The 6,331-nt window shown below is 47.9% G+C and overlaps 1 pseudogene; it reads right to left on the bottom strand.

The window, feature by feature from the left end:
• Positions 1-4,290: 4,290 nt before the first annotated feature.
• On the bottom strand, positions 4,291-4,829 carry LOC100443220 (peptidyl-prolyl cis-trans isomerase A-like; annotated as a pseudogene).
• Positions 4,830-6,331: the final 1,502 nt, after the last annotated feature.

Below are 6,331 nucleotides of genomic sequence, written 5' to 3'. Positions count from 1 at the left end.
GACACAGGCTGCCAGTCGCTCAGCAGAAAACATCACACACGATCCCAACAGAGTCCTAGAACCCGAGGCTAGCAGGCTTTGAGAGCGACACAAAGCCTCAGAGATGAGAACAACCCCCTCATTTTACAGATGAAGAAATTGCCGCTCAGGTTGAGAGGCTTGCTCCAAGTCACCTGAGGTCTCCACACTCCCCTGTCTTTTCCTGTCTCATCCACGTGTCCCTCAAAGTGACAAGTGTGGGGGAGGGAGGACAGTGTTGTCCTATTGGCGCACAGGGCGGTTGTGGAGGCCACCTCGGCACCGTGGCGTCTGCCGCCAGAGGCGGGAGGCCCCTTGACCCTGGCAGAGGCCCGACGGCGCAGTGGGAGGTGAGGCAATGGAGAAACCGTGGGGTGAGGCTGGGCGGTGGGATCAGGGAAGGAGCCAGGGACAGCTCCTCCCAAGACCCCAACCCATTAGGCTGCTGGGGGCTGCTGGGAATCACTTGGGCTTCTGGGTGGGTGGGGGATGGTATCTGGGGCTCTGAGGGACACGTGCGCCTTGCTGTGCAGCATGGAGTGTGTGCAGGAGGCTGTGACCCCGCGTACCTGTGAGGTGCACCTCCAGTGAGATCGCACTGACTTGTCAGATGACATGCTGCCAGGAGAGAGGGGGCGGTGGGGAGAGGAAGAAGGTGGCTGTCCCCAGCCCTAGAGGGAGAAGGCAGGGCCTTGTTAAACACTGGTGGGCAAGGGGGCCGGGAGAGGAGAGCTGGGGTCAGGCCTGGCCCTGGCCCGCTTTGCCAGCCTCCCTCCTGACCTGCAGTTTTCCCTCACAACTCCTCCCTGCCCAGTTTGGCTTGGAGAGCCAGTGGATATCAGGGGAGGTGGATGTACTTCCGGGTCAGCTAAGTTGGTGGACATTGGTGATCAGAGCAGCCCCATCGAAGGCCAGGGGCCAGAGGAGGGCAAGGTGGTGGCCTGGGCTCTCCTCCCAGGAGCCACCCTGCTCTCAGGGGTCCTAACAGCTTGATCTTCCAGACCTTGAGGGCCGTGGGTGTCTGTGTGCAAATGAGCTGCTGTCTTCTGGGAGGAAGCAGTCTCTCTGTGGAAAGAGGCTTGGGTCGGGGAGAGATGAGAGTAGGGCTCTGTCAGCCTCTGAAGGAGGGGTCCAGAGGAGGAGAGATGAGAGTAGGGCTCTGTCAGCCTCTGAAGGAGAGATGAGTAGAGAGGAGAAGAGCCTGAGGCCTAACCTGTATCCAGAGGCCCTCAGCCAGAGGCTGGCCTCACCTCCAAAGAGCTCCTGAGAACCCTGTTCAGGAGGGTGGAGGGCGGGCATTGCTTCTGCTGGTTCATTCTCCCGTCTGACTCCAAGGCATTTCCACAATGTCTATAGACCCTGGGTTAGGGACTGTGTCAGCAATAAACAGCCTCCGCCTCCACTTCCAACAGGGTTGGAAGATAATGGAAGTCTTCTCCTGGACCTGGAGCAGCTGACACCAGGGCTGGGGGAGGCATCACCCTGCACCTCCCTCACTGTAACGCTTTATTAGAACGGCTTGTTAAATCCCCCAGCTTCATCACTAAATTGTATGTTACTGGAGGGCAGGGATGGCATCTGCCTTGTTCTTTGTGGTTTTCCCAGAGTTTAGCATGGTGCCTGGCACAGGGCACAACTTCATCGAAGGAAGGGTGCAGAGGAAAGAGGAAATGACCCACACTCATATTCACACTCCAGGGGGTGAGCGCACAGCCTTTTGCAGGAATAATATAAAAAGAGCCAGACTTCATTAATTTGGAATTTGCAATAATACAGACACTGCAACCTTGAGCCCAGTGAGTAAAAATTAAAAATATCTTCTATTTTTAGGGTCTTATTCATGAAGGAGAAGGATAAATAGAAACGTATAGCTTACATTTGTATAGTGCTTTAGTGCTAAATTCTTGTGTATAAACAATCTAATTTGGTATTTACAATAACCTTGAGAGGTAGGAAAGAGATAAGGCTGTCTGGGCAGTCAGCCACCTCCTCGGCTGCCGTCACGACAAAGGAGAAGGCTCAAATCCTGCAGGAGGATGTCATTATGAATAGGCCAGTGCAGAGAGCCACAGAAACCTGACCCACGCGAGATAACTCAGTTGGCTTGGGAATCTTTTCATCTCTCTTCCAGGAAGTACAGGTCACCAGTTACCACAGGAGAGAAAAACAGCCCTTAAAAATATGCTCAACAATGGAATAGAATTGAGAGTCCAGAAATGAACCCGTACAATTATGTTCAATTGTTTTGACAAGAACACTAGGACAATTAAATGGGAAAGAAAATATTTTTAACAAATGGTGCTGGGGCAGCTGGATTTCCACATATAAAAGAATGAAGTTGGGCTGCTTTCTAATACCATATACAAAATTTGGGGCTGGGTACAGTGGCTCATGCCTACAATCCCAGAACTTTGGGAAGCTGAGGTGGGCAGATCGCTGGAGCTTAGGAGTTTGAGACCAGTCTGGACAATATGGTGAAACCCTATCTCTACAAAAAAATTAGCTGGGCGTGGTGGCGCATGTCTATAGTACCAGCTACTTGGGAGGCTGAGGTGGGAGGATCGCTTGAGGCCAAGAGGTTGAGGCTGCAGTGAGCCATGATTGTGCCTCTGCACTCCAGCCTGGGTGACAGAGTAAGACCCTGTCTCAAAAAAAAAAAAAAAAAAACAAAAAACAAAACAAAAGACTCAAAATAGACCTTGATGTAAGAACTAAAATCATAAAACTTTTAGAAGAAAACATAGGCAATAAATCTTTGTGACCTTGGATTAGTCAATGGTTTCTTAGATATGACACCAAAAGCATAAGTGATGAAAGAAAAAACAGATAAATTGGTCTTCATCAAAATTTAAAACTTTTGTGCTTCAATGACATCATCAAGAAAATGAAGACGGCTGGGCACAGTGGCTCACACCTGTAATCCCAGCACTTTGGGAGGCCAAGGTGGGCAGATCGCCTGAGGTCGGGAGTTTGAGACCAGGCTGGCCAATATGGAGAAACCCATCTCTACTAAAAATACAAAACTTAGCCAGGCGTGGTAGTTCATGCCTGTAATCCCAGCTACTCGGGAGGCTGAGGCAGGAGAATCGCTTGAACCCAGGAGGCGGAGATTGTGGTGAGCTGAGATTGCGCCACTGCACTCCAGCCTGGGCAACAAGAGCAAAACTCCGTCTCAAAAAAAAAGAAAGAAAATGAAAAGACAACCCATGGGATGAGAGAAGATATTTGCAAAGTATGTACAGCAGCCCCCCCTCATCCTCAGTGGGTATATTCCAAGACTCTCAATGGATGCCCGAAATTGAAGAAAGTACCAAGCCCTATATACACTATATTTTTTCCTATACATACATACCAATAACAAGGTTTAATTTATAAATTAGGTGCAGTAAGAGATTAGCAATAACTAATAATAAAATAGAACAATTATAACAATATACTGTAATAAAAGTTATGTAAATGTGGTCTCTCTCTTTCTCTCTCAGAATATCTTCATGTGCTATCCTCACTGTTCTTGTGATGGTGAGCACAATGACACAATATGGATGGGATGAGATGAAGTGAGGTGGATGATGTAGTGTTAAGCTGTGATGTAGCATTAAGCTACTATTGACCTTCTGTATTCTGCATCTGTGTAACCATCCCTTGCAGTGAATGGCTTGGAGTCACTTTTCAGGGGATCTTTTGCTGATGTCTTCTAGTAGGCTCAGTGCTTTGTGGCACCACAATCAGGACACATTTCTGTCCATGTCTTCACAAATATATAATGCCTTTTCCGTCTTTTTTTTTTTTTTTTTTTTTGAGATAGAGTCTCGCTCTGTTGCCCAGGCTGGAGTGCAGTGGTGCAATCTCGGCTCACTGCAAGCTCCACCTCCCGGGTTCACGCCATTCCCCTGCCTCAGCCTTCCGAGTAGCTGGGACTACAGGCGCACGCCACGACGCCTGGCTAATTTTTTTTGTGTTTTTAGTAGAGACGGGATTTCACCGTATTAGCCAGGATGGTCTCGATCTCCTGACCTTTGGTAGGCCCACCTCGGCCTCCCAAAGTGCTGGGATTAGAGGAGTGAGCCACCGCGCCCAGCCTCTTCTTTCTTTTTATTTTATTTTTTTGCAATTGTTATTTAGTTTTTATTTCATAATCATAAACTTAACTCTGAAATCCAGCTAGGCATGGAGGAGAATAAGGCAAACATGGAACCCAAAGGGAATTGAGAGATAGCACAAAGATTAGAGGCTACTGTGAGCAAATGAGGTGGAGGGTGCTCTCCTGAGCTACAAAAGGAATGATCTGGTGGTTAAGATAAAACACAAGTCAAACTTATTAGAGTTGTCCACAGTCGGCAATGGTGATCTTCTTGCTGGTCTTGCCATTCCTGGACCCAAAGCTCTCCATGGCCTCCGCAATATTCACGCCTTCTTTCACTTTGCCAAGGACCACATGCTTGCCATCCAACCCCTCAGTCTTGGCAGTGCAGTTGCAAAACTGGGAACCACTTGTGTTGGGTCCAGCATTTGCCATGGACAAGATGCCAGGACCTGTATGCTTCAGAATGAAGTTCTCGTCATCAAATTTCTCCCCATAGATGGACTTGCCACCAGTGCCATTATGGTGTGTGAAGTCACCACCCTGACACATAAACCCTGGAATAATTCTGTAAAAGCAGGAACTCATAACCAAACCCTTTCTCTCCAGTGCTCAGAGCAGGAAAGTTTTCTGCCGTCTTTGGAAACTTGTCTGCAAACAGCTCGAAGGAGACGTGGCCCAAGGGCTCGCTGTTGATGGTGATGTCAGAGAACACGGTGGGGTTGACCATGGCTAGGCATATATATACTATAATATATGTGACATGGCATGACAGGGCTCCCGGCGGCATCGGAATCTGTGGTATGGGGTTTCTTTTAGGGGTGGTGAAATGTTCTGACATTAGTAGTGATGGTTGTACAACTCTGAATATTCTAAAAGCCACTCAGTTGTATACTTTAAAAGGGAGGATTTTATGGTATATGAACTATATCTTGATAAAACTGTTGTTTTTAAAAAAAGTGCAAATGTTTAATTCCATCATTCTTTGTTAATCAAGAACTCTGATTATGGATTGGTGTTCACAGAAGCTGTGGTTCTCTCCCCAAAAGTCTGCATACTCCTCTTTGTTTGGCCAAAGCTTGCCCATTCCTCAAAGTTCAGTTCAAGTCTTGCCTCTTAACACGAAGCAGCCCTAGTTTCCCAACCATGCTAGTCTTTTCTTTCTATATGCAGTTTTTTTTTTTTTTTTTTTTTTTTTTTAGATGGAGTCTGGCTCTGTCACCCAGGCTGGAGTGCAGTGGCGTGATCTCAGCTCACTGCAAGCTCCGCCTCCTGGGTTCACGCCATTCTCCTGCCTCAGCCTCCCGAGTAGCCGGGACTACAGGCGCCCACCACTACGCCCGGCTAATTTTTTGTATTTTTAGTAGAGACGGGGTTTCATCATGTTAGCCAGGATGGTCTTGATCCTGACCTCGTGATCCGCCCACCTCGGCCTCCCAAAGTGCTGGGATTACAGGCGTGAGCCACCGCGCCCAACTCTATATTCAGTTTTACCTGTCTGCATTTTCACGTGGGCACCAAAAGCACGTGGAGGGGAAACAGCACTGGCCTACAATGGAAAAATGGGGGCCACATTAACAAGCCTTATGACCTGTGCAAAATAACCTCAAAGAGCCTCAGTTTCCTCATGTGTACGATGGCTATGAAAATCTCTACCTGTCCTCCCTCTTAAGGTTGTGGGGAGATGACAGATCCTTTTTGAGCTGTAAAGCACCACAGGAAAAAAAGGTGCTATTAGTACTGTTAGAATAATCAGTTACCATTCCTTATATGAAAGGCGCTGAGTTAAGAGAGAAGGGTATTAACTGCCTTTAACGTAAAAATTGAGCTGAAGAGGAAATTAGTTCTCCAAGCCTAAGTGCTGAAGTCTGGTATAAATAGTGGATATTAAGAGAGGAAGATGGTTCCTACCAGCAGGAAAGGACAGGCAAGACAGCTTCACATGGAGGAATGCAGGGCTTAGCTTCAGAGAATCAGAGGGTTTGGGGCCCCCAGGCAGGGAGCTTGAATCAAAAGTGGATGTGGGAGGAGCCGGGATGCTTGGAGGTGAGAATGGTTTGTTTAGACTCTAGACCAGCGCTGTCTAGTGGACCTTTTGGTTACGATGTGTATTAGTCTGTTTTCTCACTGCTATGAAGAACCACCTTAGACAGGGTAATTTATAAAGAAAAGAGGTATAGACCGGGTGTGGTGGCTCACGCCTGTAATCCCAGCACTTTGGGAGGCCAAGCA

Source organism: Pongo abelii, chromosome 19 (genome assembly GCF_028885655.2).
Source record: "Pongo abelii isolate AG06213 chromosome 19, NHGRI_mPonAbe1-v2.0_pri, whole genome shotgun sequence".
NCBI classification, from domain to species: domain Eukaryota; kingdom Metazoa; phylum Chordata; class Mammalia; order Primates; family Hominidae; genus Pongo; species Pongo abelii.
The sequence above is the reverse complement of the archived record's forward strand: the minus strand, read 5'-3'. Positions and strand labels throughout refer to the sequence as shown.